Here is a 16,957-nt window from a genome sequence, read left to right on the forward strand (position 1 = left end):
CAAGAAGGCTCCCCCAGCACACCAGGGCAGCTGGAATCCTGCGCATCCTATCCTGGTCACCTACGAAGGCTCCCTCAGGAAACAGACTTTGCTAAAGTCCCCGAGACAGGCTGGCAAAGCTCAGCTTGGCTCCGTGGCTCTACTGCCCAGAGACCAGGGTAGGGCACGGATTTTCACTGAAGACAGAGCTGGCTGAGGCTAATCCGAAATTATGTGTGTAAATGCCCTCGTTCAATGTCAGAAGCAGGGACAGGGCTCAACCAGTGCTTGTTGAATGTGAATCTGAAGGGTTGACGCATGCCCACACAGTTGTCCACCCAGAACAGATCTGTTCTCAAAGCAGACCGGGGTCAACGTTAATGGGGTCCACACAAGTTATAGTGTCTCAACTTGGGAAAAATCGGATCATTAGACCGCGGAAAGCCAACTGTCTGTGTTGAATTCAAATCTCGACACCTTCCCTTCTCCCCACAAGCCCAAGTATTCCATAACCCGATCTGTGAAACGGAAACCATTGTTCCCAGGCGGGGGTTTAGGTGACACCGATTGGTATAAAGAGCGAGCACAGAACGCAGGCCAGGCGGAAACCAGACGCTGAATCCAGCGGCGGGGGCATCATCTGACCTGCGCACAGTGGCGGGCACGTGGCTGCGTGGCCCGAGGGTCACGTGAATGGAGCACGTGAACGGAACCCACCTGTTGTAACGGTGGGTACGTCGTGCGCGGCAGGCAGGCGCAGTGGCCTCCACAGAAAGTCCCTCCACTCGACTGTTGTTGCTGACATGGCGCCCCACCACCCTGGTAGCCTGCTCCAGCTTTTTGTGCGCCACCTTCTGAGGCTGCGCTCGTGCTTCTATTAACGCTTCCTGGCTGCCGTTCCCTCCTCTTCAGGCTCCGAGGCTGGGGCTCCCAGGAGTAGACTCCACCAGACTCGAGGGGTAGGACCAGAAGCTTCATCTTAACGGTGAGTTCCTGGGGCACACAATTAATTTACCCACCCAGGGCTCATGTCTATCACCAGACTGGGCCTGGAAGTGGATTCTAGAACAGTTGCCTGGATTCCTTTTTACGCTTTCCTGGTTTCAGCACAGGGTTGGCCTCGCTAGTAGGCCCAGCCTCCTCTATGCTCAGGTTAGCCCACGTTAACAGGCTACGCCCTCTCCTGCCAAATGTGCCCTACGCCAAGGTCTGGCTTGGTGGTTTGTTTTGGGTCATGCGGCCTCTTGTGTTTTGTTTCTTAATGTTTCCCAGGGCATAAAAATTAGTTGTTGTTTGTCTTTCCGGAAACATTCGCTGTTCCCAGGCCCTGCTCAGTTTGATGGATCGAGAGTTTACGACACAGGGGTCTGCTTTGCTTTTCTTTGAGGATGACACTCCTATTCTTCCATCTTTCAGGCTGTGAGCTGAGTCCTCGCTAGCATTCCTAACCAGTAAATATTTGTTTAAAGGAACACATAAAACACGATGCTGAGAGTATGGCATGTTGCTACGGCAATGTTCAGAAAAGCAAGTCGGCTATAATTTTCTGCATTAATCTTGACTGTTTTGACATTGATGCTCAAAGGGCTTTGGGTTTTCTGTATTTATTTATTTTCTTCTCCTTAAGGCCAAGAAAACAAAAGAACAACAACAAAGAAAAAAGTAGGAGGTCACTTGTTGAAATCACACTGTGAGACCTGGAAGGGGAGTGGGGGAGCCTTGGCTTTGCATGATTTGGGGGGGAGCGCTAACCCAGGAAGAAGGGGTCTAGGCATGTTACCATACCCACTGGGGGTCTGAGATGAGACAGGTACAGTCCTTTGCCCGTGAGTGAAAGAGAGGGCTAGGTCCTGACTGGCTGGGTGATGAGGGATTTGGGAAGGAAAGGTTAGATTTTGCTTCTGTCTCCCAGTTTGACCACAGGAGGCCTTTGTCTCGTGCTCCCAGCGATGCCTAATGTCTCGCTGACTCTCAGATGCCTATTTGTTCCTGTTCTGACAGCTCTGAACTTGTGTCCCATAATTCCTAGGGTCTTCCGGGTGCTGTCGCTCACCAGAAAGTGTTTGTCAGTCTCAGTGGCTTGAAAGTTACCTGTGTCCTTGAAACCATTAGCTTCTCAGTCCCTGTTGGTTGAGGGACTTCCTTGAGGGTTTCAGTTGGTGGCTCTGGGAGAAGCAATGGGCTGCTGTCAGGCTGGATTCTGCAGCCCTCCGCAGGCCTGACTTGTTTGAAAATGTTTATGTAGTCAAGAGATGTGAGCCAAAGGATGGTCAAAAGCCTGAGCATAGGCACCTGTATCGAAAAATATGTATGCATTCTCTTGTGGGCGGATGAACGCCTTGGAGGGAAAGGTATTTGAAGCAGCCAGACTTAGTTAACCAAGAAGCAGCAACCCCAGTCCATGGGTCTCATGAGTGCACTCTTGGGCCCGAAAGGGAGGACTCTGCCTGCTGCTGGTGCTTTATGAGCTGCTAGTACCCAGAGCTCACCTAGAAACGGTATTTCCCTCCCAGTCCACCCTTTCAAGATTTATTTTTTAATTACGTGTATATGCGGGCAGGGGAACAGACTCACACAGGTACCCGCAACGGCCAGAAGAGGGTGTAGGATCCCTGAAGCCGGAGTTAACAGACAGTTGTGAGCTCTGAAGTGGGCTAGAGACAGAAGTGCTCTGAAGGAGCGGTCAGAACTACTCCCGAGCCTCTCTCTAGCCCTATTTCTTTTGTTTCTAAGTTGGCTTACCAGCTGAGCTTTGGGGATTCGATCTACCTGTTCCTGTGTTTTAGCTGGTTTAAAGACCATGCTCCCCCCGCAAGGTTCACCAATTAAGCCGCAGGCTGTCCGAGCAGCAGTCAGCAGCGCAGGCTGTCTGTGGCAGGCGGGTTGTGTGTTTAACCAGGAACCTCACCTGCGGGCTGCGCGAGACTCTCCTGTCGACACAAGACTGAGGCTCACCCTCGGCTGTCTTAAGAGAAGACACAGGCTGGACCCCAGGAGGCCTCACATTCTCCTGGGTTAGATTCCTGCCGTGCCCACTCCTGGCTGATTAGTTCTAAAATTAGATTCTTCAGCATGCAAACATCGCCTGTAGCTAGCACTGGAGATGATTTGTATAGAAGCAGAGCTGTTAGCAGCCACCTCTCTCATCTCTGGGAAGCATGCTCCTAGGCCTGCAGACGCAGACATTGCTTTTCTGCCACCCCACTGCCAGGTTGTCCATTTCCTTTCTCGTCTCATTTTGTTTTGTTTAAATGGGGTCTCTTTATGTAGCCCTGGCAGTCCTACGACATAGGTAGATATGTAGACCAGACTGACCTTGAACTCACACAGATACATCTGTCTCTGCCTCCCAAGTACTGGGATTAAAGGCACGGGCCACTATGGCCCGTCTTTGAGAATGACTTTGGGGGTATCATTTTTATTTTATTTTGTTTTATTTTATTATATTTTGTATGTCTGTGTATACTTACGGGCACGCTTCTACCACACTGTATATGTGGAGGTCAGAGAACAACATGTGGGGGTCAGTTCTCTTCTTCCACCACGTGGGTTTCCTGGGATCCAACTGAGATAATCATGCTTGACAGCAAGCATCCTTACCTCTTGGACCAGTTTGTAGAAGTTCCTTGATCTTTTGTATTTCAGTGTGATTTGTTCAAAGTATTGTAAGTTATTTTTTAAAAAGAATAAACAAATTCGTTTTCAACCACTGCAAGGCAAACCTTCCAGGCAAGAGTCACCAGTGTGTGCTGAAACTGGGAACAGAAGCGTGACAGGAAGCGGATGTTTATGTCATCTCAGAGCATCTTCCCGTAAGGTACTGCTTAATCAGAAAGGACAAGACTGTAGGACGACAGCATAGGAACCTTGTGGTTCCCACCGTCGCCTGGTGCAAGAGCAGTAACAGGACACATGGGTGCTGTGAGCCTTCTGACGAGGTTCAGAGGCCAGCCTGGAACATACGACCTGAATCTAATCGCAAAGAAAGCCCACACAGTTCCCTAACTGACAGTTCTAGGGAATAACTCACCAGGACCCAAACAGTATGAAAGTCGTGTGTATGGTTAGGCGTGCTGACAGGCACCCGTAGTCCCACGCTCAGGAGGCTGAGGCAAGGACAAGGCATAAAGGCAAAGTCTGTTGGTGGTGGTATTGGTGTTGTTGGCTTTTGGTTTCTGAAGACCAGGTCAGCCTTCACCTTAGAGATCTACCTGCTTCCGCCTTCTCTGGGTGCTAGACCTAAAGGCATGAGTCACTCTGCAAGCTTGTGAGTTCCAAGACAGCCAAGGCCATGTAGAGAAACCTTGCCTCAAAAAAACAAAGAATAAGGCTGCTGCTGGTGGTGAACACCTTCAAGCCCAGCACTCAGGAGGCAGAGGCAGCAGTTCTCTGTAAGTTCAGTGCCAACTGGGTCTACAAATCGAGCTCCAGGACAGCCCCAGAGCTACACAGAGAAAACCAGTCTTGAAAAAAAAAAAAAAGGGCGTGAAAAGTGAAAGATTTCTGAACACCCATATTAAGTCTCTCCACTGACATAACCAAGTCAAATTAAAAGTCCAGGTTTATTGGTAAGATGCTCCAAGGTGATTCTCCAGTCCCCAGAGAGGAGACAGGAGAAGAGATGAAAGAACCGAGTGTCCTTTCCTTTAGAGACTGTTTACTACCCTGTAGGCATGGTCTTGAGCATCTCTGGGGTTTTGCAAGCTTTCTGAGTCTGGACAGGGTTTGGATTGGTGGTGGGAGGGGCGGGCAGAGCTTCTACCTGAACAAAAAGTTTATTTGAATTGTTGAATGAAGCATTTGTCAAAAGATGGCCTACTAAAAATGATTTGGAGATGCCTGATATTCCTTGGCTTAGTGTTGAGGAAGGGATTTTAAGGCTCAGGGAAATTGCAGTGCTAGAGTGGGTACCCTGTGTAAAACCTAGTGCTCCACAATGGGAAGGCCCAAAGGACACGGCCTCCACTGTCCTATAAGACACAAATGGAGGGAGGGAGCCCAGCACCTCTGAAGAGTTTTGTTGTCGCCCTTTTGCTAGAGCCAGACCTTAGGGCTGGAGGTGCTGCTGCTCAGCTGGACGAATTAAATGCAGTGGTTTTAATTAGACCCTCAAGTAGCAGGGGCCAGGTGGCAGCACTGAGTCGCCAAAGACAAGGTGATCATAATGGGCAGCATAGACAAAACAATGTTCATAACGGCCTAACATGTAATCATCACACAGGCAAGGAGAATTGTACTGTGGTATGACTGGGGTGGACCTTTGGTGCCGGCTAATCAACCATGGTGTTTTCAGGCATGAAATAGGTAAGAAGCCTATGAATTTTTGTTCATCTGTAGAAGCAGAAAAACCTCAAGAGAAAGGCGCCATTGGATTGTGGCAAAAGGGAGTCTTGGCCGATGAACCAATTTCCAGACTAAGCCAGTTTGCAGACCCAGAACCCCTTGAATGAAGGGATGACCAGGTTCCCCATGGAAGGACCTTGATAAAACACCTAAAAGTTTTGCTGTTAGCCTTTCTCCAGTCCTTCCCAGAGGAACCTATGGCCTTTTTCAAGGCTAACTCTAAACTGGGGTAAAGGAAATGGTCAGACTTTCTGGGGTCTGTTATATACTGGTTATGAACTGATGCTGATTCTGGGAGATCCCAAGAAACATTGTGGCCCTCCAGTTAATAAAGTAGGGGCTTATGGAGTCCAACTCACAGTAGGCCCAGTGGATCCCTAAATTCATCTTGTAGTTATTTCCACAGCCCCAGAATATATAATTGGGATAGATATTCTTAGAAGTTGGCAGAATTCTCACGTTGGTTCCTGACTTGTGGAGCGAGGGCTATTATGATTGGAAAGGCTGAGTGGAAGCCGTTAGAGTTGCCTTTGCCAAAGAAAACAATGAATCAAAAACATTATCTCATCCCTGGAGGGACTGAAAATACTATTGCCACCATCAGGGACTTGAAAGATGCAGGGGTGGTGGTTCCCACCACATCTCCCTTTAACTCTCCTGTCTGACCAGTGCGGAAGACAGATGGACCGAGAAAATGACAGTTGACTGCTGAAAACACAATCAGGTAATAACAATGGCAGCTGCTATACCAGATGTGTCCTTACCTGAGCAGCGTAACACATCTCCTGGTATATAATATGTGGCTATTGATCCAGCAAATGCCTTTTTCTCAGTACCTGTCCATAAGGACCACCAGAAGCCATTTGCTTTCAGTTGGTAATATGCCAACAATATACCTTTACAGTCTTACCTCAAGCATATAGTAACTCTCCTGCCCTGTGCCACAGCTTAGTTAGAAGGGATCTGGAGTGTCTGTCTCTTCCACAGAATATCACACTGGTGCACTATATGGGTGACACTATGCTGTTGGACCAAGTAAGCAGGAGGTAGCAACCACTTTGAACTCATTACTAACACCTATGCATATCAGAGGATGGAAAATAAATCCAACCAAATTACAAGGGCCTTCTACCCCAGTGAAGTTCTTAGGAGTCCAGTGTTGTGGACCATGCAGAGATACTCCTTCCAAGGTGAAGGATAAATCATTTTACTTGGCCCCTCCGACCACCAAGAAAGAACCATGATATTTAGTGTGCCTCTTTGTATTCAGCACATTGATGACTTGGGTGTGTTACTCCAGCCCAGATACCAAGTGATTTGGTAAGTTGCTAGCTTTTAGTGGGACCTTGATCAGGAGAAAGCTCTTCAACAGGCCCAGGCTGCTGTGCTGGCTGTTTACAACTTATAATCCAGCAGACTCAACAATACTGGAGTTGCCAGTGGCAGATAGAGATACTGTTTGGAGCCTTTGTCATCCTCCCCCTACAAGTGAACTGCAGAAGGGACCTTTGGAATTTTGGAGCGAGTCTACTCTAGTTGCAATGCTGTCTACTGCCAAGCATGCACCTAGAGCCTCATGGGATATGCCCTGTGATCACTTGACTGAGGAAGAGAAGACAAGGGCCTGGGTTAGTGATGGTTCTGCATGTTGTGCAGGCACTACCCGGAAGTGGACAGCTGCAGCATTACCACCCTTTTCTGGGACAACCCGGAAAGACACAAGCAAAGGAAATCTTCACAGTGGGCAGAACTTCAGGCAGCACACATTTTATTTGGAAGGTGAAATGGCCAGATGTGCAAATGTTCACTGATTCATGGGCTGAAGCCAATGGATTGGCTGGGTGGTCAGGGACTTGGAAAGAGCATGTTTAGAAAATTGGTGAGAAAGACATCTGGGTAAGAAGTATTTGGATAGACTTCCAAATGAGCGTAAGATGTGAAGATACATGGGATGTGTCCCATGTAAATGCTCATCCAAAGTTGACTTTGGCAGAGAAGAGGTTAAGTAATCAAGTAGATAGGATGACCCATTCTGTAGACAATCAGCCTCTTTCCTCAGTCATCCTTGTCATTGCCTCATGGGCCCATGAGCAAAGTGAGCACGGTTACAGAGATGGAGGTTAGGTATGGGCTGGAACAACGTAGACTTCCAGTCACCAAGGCTGACCTGGTTACAGCTGCTACTGAGCGCCAGGTTGCCAACAGCAGAGACCAATACTGAGCCCCAGGTATGGCGCAGTTCCCCCAGTGATCAGCCTGCAACATGGTGGCTGCAGCATGACTACGCTGGGCCACTTCCCCCATGGAAAGGTAAACACTCTGTCCTCACTGAAGTAGATATTTATTCTGATTGCGGATTCGCCTTTCCTGTAGTAATGCTTCTGCCAAACCACCATCCTTACAGGATGTTAACTCACAGAATTCCTTATCCACTCTTATGGTATTCCACTTAGCAGTGCTTCTGACCAGGGAACTCGCTTCACAGCCAGAGAAATGTGATAGTGGCCCAAGACCATGCAACATGGTCTTACCATGTTCTCCACCACCCTGAAGCAGCTGGCCTGAGAGAAGACAGTTACAGCACCAGTTAGGTTGCAACAGCTGGAAGACTGGAGCAGGGTCCTCCAGAAGGCAGTATATGCTTCGATCAGCATCCAATATATGGTGGGTTTTCTCCGATAGCCAGTATCCAAGGCTACAGAAATCAAGGGGTGGAAAAGAGAATAGTTCCATTCACTGTCACCCTAGTGACCCACTAAGAAAGATTTTGCTTCTTTTTCCTGTGACCTCATGTTCTGCTGGGCTAGTAATTTTGGTTCTAGAGGAGTGGGGAGTGTTCCTGCCAGGAGCTAACATTCCTTTAAACTGGAAGCTTAGACTTCCCCTTGGCCACTTTGGCTTTTTTTTTTTTTGGCAGTTGGGGAGAGTGGTTTCCAGACAGGGTTTCTCTGTGTAGCCCTGGCTGTCATAGAACTCACTCTGTAGACCAGGCTGTCCTCAAACTCATAGAAATCCCCCATCTTTTTGCCTCCCTAGTGCTAGGTGTGTGATGCCACCACCTGACCACATTTGAATTTTTGATGTCTTTAAGCCAACAGGCTAAGAGAGGAATAGCAGTATTAGGAGTGGTGATTGATCCAGATTATCATGGGAAATTGGTTGTCATATTGACACTGGAGATGCTAAAAGAGTGGCCCTCAAGGGACGTTGTTACCTATTCTAAAATTTATAATGCTTTTTGCTGTTGTATGAGGGATAGTTACATAGTGTTAGGTGCAATTGTGACCTGGTTATTGTTTTCACTTGGAAATTAAGCATGACAAAGGAGATGTGATTTGTGTCAAGTTGGCAAGAGTGAACTTGTGATGGCTGTTCTTGGTTATTGTCTTTACTACATCTGGAATTAACTTAAACTCAAGTGACTGTGAAGGATTTTTGTTTGTTTGTTTGTTTGTTTGCCTTTGTTTTTATTTCTTGAGACAGGGTTTCTCTGTATAGCCCTGGCTGTCCTGGAACTCATTCTAGAGACCAGGCTGGCCTTGAGATCGGATATCCCTCTGCCTCTGCCTAAATGTAGGCAGTGTTTTTTTTTAATCAGGACCCAGCACCCAAATAACCACACAGAGACTTAATATTAATTATAAATGCTTGGACAATAGCTCAGGCTTGTTTTTTTGTTTGTTTGTTTGTTTTTTGGTTTTTCGAGACAGGGTTTCTCTGTGGTTTTGGAGCCTGTCCTGGAACTAGCTAGCTCTTGTAGACCAGGCTGGTCTCGAACTCACAGAGATCAGCCTGCCTCTGCCTCCCGAGTGCTGGGATTAAAGGCATGCGCCACCACCGCCCAGCTCTAGCTCAGGCTTGTTAATAGTTAACTCTTACATTTTAAATTAACCCATATTTCTTATCTACCCTCTGCCATGTGGTGGTACCTTCTTGCAACCCGGCACATTCATCTTGCTTCTTTCTGCATCTCTCAAGACTACTCTGACACTACCCTTTTTCTTCCCAGCATTCTCTCTGCCTCAAAAATCCTGCTTAGCCATTGACCAGTCAGCTTTTTATTAACAATGATAGCAATACATATTCATATTGTACTTTTTAAAAAGTTCCCCATCAAGTAAAGATGTACTCTACCACACTTGACCGTATTCTTTTTTTCTTTTTTTTATTACTTTATAAATAATACCAATCAAAATTTCCACTTCCTCTTCTCCTCCTACTTCCCTCCCGCTCCCCCCCACACACACTCTGCCCCTCCAGTCCTGAGAGGGAGCAAGGTACCCTACCCTGTGGGAAGTCCAAGTCCCTCCTCCCTACATCTAGGTTTAGGAAGGTATGCATCCAAATAGAATAGGATCCCAAAAAGCCAGTACATGCAGTAGAGACAAATCCCAGTGCCATTATCATTGGCTTCTCAATCTGCCCCAATTGTCAGCCATATTCAGAGAGGGTCCAGCTTAACCCCATGTTCATTCAGTCCCAGTCCAGCTGGCTTTGGTGAGCTCCCATTAGATCAGGCACATTGTCTCAATGGGTGGACCAACTCCTCATGGTCCTGACTTCCTTGCTCATCTTCTCCCTCCTCCTTCTCTTCAACTGGACCTTGGGAGCGCAGTCCATTACTCCCATGTGGGTCTCTGTCTCTATCTCCATCCGTTGCCGGATGAAGGTTCTTTGGTGATATTCAAGATAGTCATCAGTCTGACTACAGGACAAGGACCTGGCCATATTCTTAATTTCAACATGGACCCCTGTGTGTTTATATTTCGGGGCCGGGGCTGGTGAGAAGGCTGTGGGTGGAAGGGGCGGCTGTGCACGTCCAACCCCCTAAGGTGGAACCTCCGGTGTGAGTAAAAGGAACCAAGTCCCTCAAGTTGTTGTTTGACCTCCACATGCACCCTGGCACACGCATGCCCACACACATACACAAGTGCCATGCAGGTGCTGGAGACTGAGCCCAGGTCCTCTGCAGGAGCAACATGTGCTCTTAACCACTGAGCCGTCTCTCCAGCCCATGCCTGTTTTCTTTTTTAATGTGGGTGAAAGGGCACATCTAAATTTCTAGAGTTAGGTTGTTCTCTGCTGGATTGAGTAGCATATCCTGGGCTTCCTTGTGTTTCCTACCAGGCTGAGCTCAGAGGCCCTAGCCTCTATCCACACCAACACTAACACCAGAATTTCCCTTTTGAATTTGAGGAAGGGGAGGTATGGAGCAGCCATATCTGAATCTGGGAGGTGAGAATTTGGTTCTATATTGGGCCGTTGTTCTGGCTCTGTGGTTGTGTCCTGAGCTGAGACCATCCCAAGGTTCAGTCAGTGCCAGCCAAGAGAGATATTTTTGTGTGTGTGTGTGGTTTTTTGAAACAGGATTTCTCTGTGTAATAGCCCTAGCTATCCTGGAACTAGCTCTGTAGGCCAGACTGGCCTCAAACTCACAGAGGTCCACCTGCCTCTGCCTCCCAAGTGCTGGGAGTAAAGGTGTGTGCCACCACTGCCTGGCATAGGGATTTTTTCCTTAAGTAAATCGTTTGAATTGGGAAGATCCACTTTTAACCTGGATCTTTTGAGGGCGGAGATCCACCTTTAATCTGGGCCACACGTTCTGTGGGCAGCCGCTATAAAGGTCATGGAAGAAGGACGCTCGCTCTCTTTGCCTGCTTGCTCTCCCTCTGACTGGCAAGTTCATTCCTTCACTGGAATGAGCACCTGTGTCTTCTGATTTCTGTCATATACTGAAGACCAGCTGAGATTTTATCTTCATGGACTGAGTAACTACTGAATTCTTGGGCCTTCTATTGATAGACAGCCATAGTTGGACTAGCTGGACGATAGCCTGTGAGCCGTTTTACTAAATCCCCTTTACATATATAAATATATATATATTCATTCTGTATGTTTTGTTCCTCTAGAGAATCCTGACGAGTACAACTACCTGGGGTTCCCGTGATGGAAGGGGAGACTCCTGCAGGTCGTTCTCTCACTCCACGTGTGTACCATGGTGTACACACACACACACACACAGTCATTTTCTAATTAGGAAATTCACTGATTTCGTATTGTTCTCACTTGAGTATGTTTCTCTGTGTGTTCATTGTACGTTAATTTCAAGTTTGACTTGATCTGCACCTGTGCTCTTGTGTTTAGGACACTGCACATTAGAGAACAATGCCCCCTAACTTTCTGAGCCAGGCCCTAGGCTGGGTGCCTGGCACAGACACACTTCATCTGTGTCTAAGTGACTCAAGAGAACCAGCTCATCAATGTGGTCAAGACACACAAGCTCTTTGTGAGGGTGAAGAGGGGCTGGAATGTCATGTCATTTTTGCAGTCAGTGGTGACACATTTTTCTCCTCTGATCCACATTTGGGATCACCTCCCCACCCCCGCCCCCAATTCCCCGGACGGGCGGAGCACCGCTGAACTTGCAAAACCAGAGTCGGCCTGCCTCTGGGTGATCTTGAGGAGCAGCCAGAATGGGAACAGCAAGACCAGGGTGGACAGAACAAAGACTGCTATTATGCTGCCTAAACTTAGTGGCTCTGCATTGTCAGGGTGACACAGAGAGCACTTGTGCTCAGAAAAGAAACGCTCTAAAAAGGAGAGAGTGCCCTCCCTCCCTGCCTGCCGCAAGGCCCCTGCCACATGGAACTCTTCTCACCCTCCCCATCAGCACTTTCTTTTTATATTTGATTTATCCTCTCAGCAGATGATCGCTCATCTTCTGCAGATGTTACAGACTCGTCTGCTACTTTAGAATCCTCAAGTAAAATAAACTGTCTTTTTAAAGAGAAGTTTATGACTTCTCTCCTGCACTTGAGTCCTTAAGAGGCCTGATCACTCAGAGGGAGTTTCCCAGAAGCCTTCTCTCTTTCCCACTTGCCTCTCTATCAGCAGTACAACATGGGACATTTTTTAAGTAAATATTTTTATTTGTATGGATATTTTGCCTGTGTGTGTATCATTATACCACATGAGTGCAGTGCCCTCAGAGACCAGAAGAGGGCATCATATCCCCTGCCGTGTGGTTATGTGCCACCATGTGGGTGCTGGGAACTGAACAGAAAGTGCTCTTAGCCAGAGACATCTTTCCAACCCCAATGTGCTTAACTTTTGTTTGACACGTCTTGCCATCACTGGGTTCTTTTGTCCTTTGCTGAACAGCAACATATAGGGTTGGATTTTGCTTTCTGGTTTCCCTCTTCCTACCTCCTCTTTCCTTCTCCTCCTCCTTTCTCCTTCCTCACTGTGTTATCAAGGATAACCTCAAGCCTCCTGCTGCAGACTCTCTGGAGTAGGGCAGATATCATTGTGCCCCACAAGGCCACGCATGTGCTTTCCCTGCAGGACTTCACCGAGGTGTGTGTGGTTCACACGCCATACTGTGCCTGCTCAGGATGGGTAGTCATAGAATTATGCTGCCTTTCCCTCTGTTTTTGAGCATTTTCATCACTACCCCCAAAGGTACAGGGATGCCTTTGCCACCCACCCAATATCTCTCTTCTCTCCTAACTGGAGACAGGTACTAATCTGCTTTCTCTTCTGTGGATTGGTCTGTCCTGGACATTTCATTCATGAGATCTGTAGTCTTTTATGAATGGGCTCTTTCACATCTGTGTTGTAGCATTTGCCAGTGTTTCATTCTTTTTTATTGCTAAACAATATTTCTTTATGTGGCTAATACCACATTCTGTTTATCCATTCACCCTCTGATGGGCTTTTGGACTGTTTGTGCTTTTAGCTGTTATGAGTAATGCTGTCATAGATATTTGTAAGGCCTTGTGTGGTTCATTCCTGGAGAATGGCCCTCGTGTACTCCAGGATTATGTGCACTCAGCTGACACAAGATGAGGGTGTTCGTTAGATCCAGTTCCTTCATAGTGTTGCTCAGATCTCATATTTTCCTGTAAAATGCTTTAACTACGTGTGTATTAGTTTTCTGTACTTGTGATAAGACACCAGAACCAAGGTAACTTAATAGAAGGAAAGTTTATTTGGGATTGTATGGTGGTGCATGGCTTTAATCTCAGCACTCAGGAGGCAGAGGCAGGTGGATCTGACTGAGGCCAGTTTGTTCTATCTAGCAAGTTCCATGACAGCCAGAGAGAGCTACATAATAGAGAGACCCTGACTAATAGATAAATAAATGAAATTAATTAAGAAGGAGTCCATCGTGGCTGGGAGGCATGGCAGCAATCATGTGTTTGATTGAAACAGGAGGCTGAGCGATCACATCTATTAGAGCAAACACAAAAAGCATAAAGCAGAAGCAAAGTGTAAGTAGGAGCAGGCTGTATACTCTGAGAGTCTGTTTCCAGTGACATATTTCCTCTAGCAAGGCTGTACCTCCTAAATTTCCCTAAGCAGCACCACCAACTGGGGACCAAGTGTTCATGGCCTGAACCCCTGAGAGGTATTTCTCATCCAGCTCACCACAGTGTATATATGTATGTTTGTGAGTCTGTGCACCTGGGAGTGCAGGGGCCCAGAGTCCGGAAGAGGGTGATGGGTCCCTTGCACCGGAGTTACAGGCAACTGTGAGATGCCCAGTGTAGGTCATGCTGGAAACCAAACTTGGAAAGGTGTCTGTCTCATTGGTCATTTGATATTTGATTTTTTTTTTTAAGACAGGGTCTTACTCTTGTCCCAGGTTGGCCAGGAACTAGTCCCAGCTGACTTCAAATTCACCAAATTCCTGCTTTAACATCCTCAGTGCTATAGACATGAGACTTCTCTGGCCTCGTAAATTCTCTTTCCATGGATGTTTTGTCTAGTTTATTTCCTTCCTTCCTTCCTTCCTTCCTTCCTTCCTTCCTTCCTTCCTTCCTTACTTACTTACTTTCTTTCTTTCTTTCTTTCTTTCTTTCTTTCTTTTTTGTATGGTTTTCTTTTTTTGTGCTGCTGCTGGGCCTGAGTTAGCTGAGCAGAAGGCAGGGAGCAAGCCAGCAAGCAGTGTTCCTCCATGGTTTCTGCCTCCATTCCTGCCCTGGAATGATAGAGTGGGGACTTGGAGGTGAAAGTTGAAATAGATCCTTTTCTCCTCAAGTTGCTTGTGGTCACTGTGCTAGCTGCCTGTTTGCTGTTGTTGTTGTTGTTGGTGGTGGTGGTGTCTCAACTTGACACAAACTACAGTCACCTGAGAAGAGGGAACCTCAGCTGCCTCCAGAAGATTGGGCTACAGCCTGAAGGGTGTTTTCTTCATTAGTGGCTGATGGAGGTGGGCTCGGCCCATCCTGTGTGGCTCCATCCTGGGGATGGTGGGCCCAGGTTCTATAAGAAAGCAGGTTGAGCAAGCCACAAGGATTTCTCCAGTAAGCAGCACCTGCCCATGGCCTCTGCATCAGCTCTGTGTCTGAGTCCCTGCCCTGACTTCCTTTGCTGGTGAACAGTGATGTGGAAACATGAGCCTCCCCAAGTCGTCTCTGCTCATGGTGTTTGCCACTGCAGCAGAAAGGACACTAGAGCACACTCATGTTTTCTGGCGAGAATACCTAAAATCTGTTTTCAGCAATTTTTAAGAATACTATACATTGCTACTAACTCTAGTCATTGTCATATAATACCCCTTTTTTTACATTTTTATATGTACTTTGTGTGTGAGCACCTTAAAGTCAGAGGACAGCTTGTGGGAGTGAGTTTTCGCCTGTCTTGGAATCAGACTCAGGGCCTGGTAGTCAGCACCCTTCCCTGCAGATCTCTCTTACTGGCTCCTATAATGGATTTCTTGGAAGTATTCATTCTAACTGGAACTTTGCATCCTTTAGACCAACATCTCTGATACAATTTCTTGCTGCCAGGCCCTGATACTGCTTATGACTCTGCCTCTGTCTCTCATACTAAATTTAGATGTCAAGTATACCCTGTCTGTTGGCAGCAGAGCTCTCATTCAGTTACTGTTTGCATGGAATATCTTTTTCCATCCTTAATTTTTCAACCCGTTTGTGTCTTGGGACTCAGTGTAAGTCAAGTAAAGACATCATATAATTAGATTTCAGGGTTTTTAATTTATCTTTGCTGTACTAGGGATTAAGTCTAGGGCCTCAAGCATGCTAAGCAGTGCTACTACTACTGACCACCACTACTACTACATTCTCAGCCTAGAGTCAGGATTTTTGAGTTGATTTTGCTAATCTGTGCCTTTTGTTTCTTAGGGTTTTGTTGTTGTGATTTTAACATTCATGTTATAGTCCTGTCTGGTCTGGAATTTACTATGTAAACCAGAGTGGCAGCCCTCCTGCCTCTGCCCCTGGCGTGCTGGGATTACAGACATGCACTATCAGGTATGGCTGCCAGTCTCTACCTTCTGACTAAATATTTAATCCAGGGCTGTCAAGATGGCTCAGTGGGTTAAAGGTGTCTGCTGCCAAGCCTGAAGACCTGAGTTTGGTTCCTGGGACCCCCATGGTGGTGGAAGGAGAGGACCCTGCAAGTCTCTCCACAGGTGGGCCCACTCATCTATACGTAGACACACACAATAAGTAATGTCATTTTAAAAGATTTTAATTTATTTACTTTTAAATTAATTATTGGAAGCTGGGTCTGGTGGTGCATCCCTTAAATCCCAGCACTCAGGAGGCAGATTAAAAGTGTGCACCACCACCTCACAGTTAAACCTTTTTTTAAAGATATTTACATAGTAGTTAATCATGAAAATTATAATTTATATCTCAGCTGATAAAAAAGCTAAATTGGAAGAAAACCAATTTACTAGTATGCAAAAATGTTTGGCCCCTTTACAACTCAAACCATCCCCTCTTATGTTTCGTTGTCGTGAATTATATCTTCAATATTATATGATCATTAGCATAGCTATATAATTGTTGGTTTGTGTAATTGTCTTTTAAATCATGCAGGGTAAAAAAAGACTTATAAACCAAAATATAAAACTTCTTCATCTATAAATGTCATGTAGTTACACACTCTTATTTGGATTAATGCCATTTTAGAGAATCATGTCCAGTTCCTCAGTCCCACTGCAAGACTGTGCTTCACTGGTCTCTATACAAATCAGTCTGGTCCCCCTTGAATAAAGTCTGTCTTTGTCATGTTAAAAAATATACTAATATAGTGTTAAGCCAGGCAGTGGTAGCACACGCCTTTAATCCCAGCACTCAGGAGGTGGAGGCGGGCAGATCTCTGTGAGTTTGAGACCAGCCTGGTCTATAAGAGCTAGTTCCAGGACAGGCTCAAAAGCTACATAGAAACCCTGTCTCAATATATATATATATTAAATGTTATTTAAAAATCTGGGGGTCTGGGGACTGGAGAGATGGCTCAGCAGTTCAGAGCCCTGGCTGCTCTTCCAGAGGTCCTGAGTTCAATTCCCAGCAACCACATGGTGGTTCACAGTCATCTAGAATGAGATCTAGTGTCCTCTTCTGGCCTGCAGGCACACATGGAAGGAATGTTGTATACATAATAAATGAATAAATCTTTAAAAAAAATAGAGAATTCTTTTATAAAAAAAATCTGGGGGTCTGAAGAGTTGATTAAAGATTAATGATTAATTTTCCAGAGGTCATGAGTTCAATTCCCAGCAAACACATGGTGGCTCACAACCATCTAGAATGAGATCTGGTGCTCTCTTCTGGAGTGTAGACAGACATGCAGGGAGAACACTGCATATATAATTAATAAA

At 46.4% G+C, this 16,957-nt stretch overlaps 1 protein-coding gene across 1 annotated transcript in view; it reads left to right on the plus strand.

Moving 5' to 3' along the window:
* The first annotated feature begins 721 nt into the window (after positions 1 to 721).
* The window catches only part of Fam178b (family with sequence similarity 178 member B), a 126,458-nt gene continuing 110,222 nt past the window's right edge, over positions 722 to 16,957 (plus strand). The window contains exon 1 of the mRNA XM_050134692.1: positions 722 to 964. The gene's annotated coding sequence lies outside the window, so the exon portion shown is untranslated. The remainder of the gene's footprint in view (positions 965 to 16,957) is intronic.

Source organism: Alexandromys fortis, unplaced genomic scaffold, assembly GCF_014885135.2.
Source record: "Alexandromys fortis isolate MF-2015 unplaced genomic scaffold, M_Fortis_MF-2015_v1.1 scaffold_20, whole genome shotgun sequence".
In the NCBI taxonomy this organism is placed as follows: domain Eukaryota; kingdom Metazoa; phylum Chordata; class Mammalia; order Rodentia; family Cricetidae; genus Alexandromys; species Alexandromys fortis.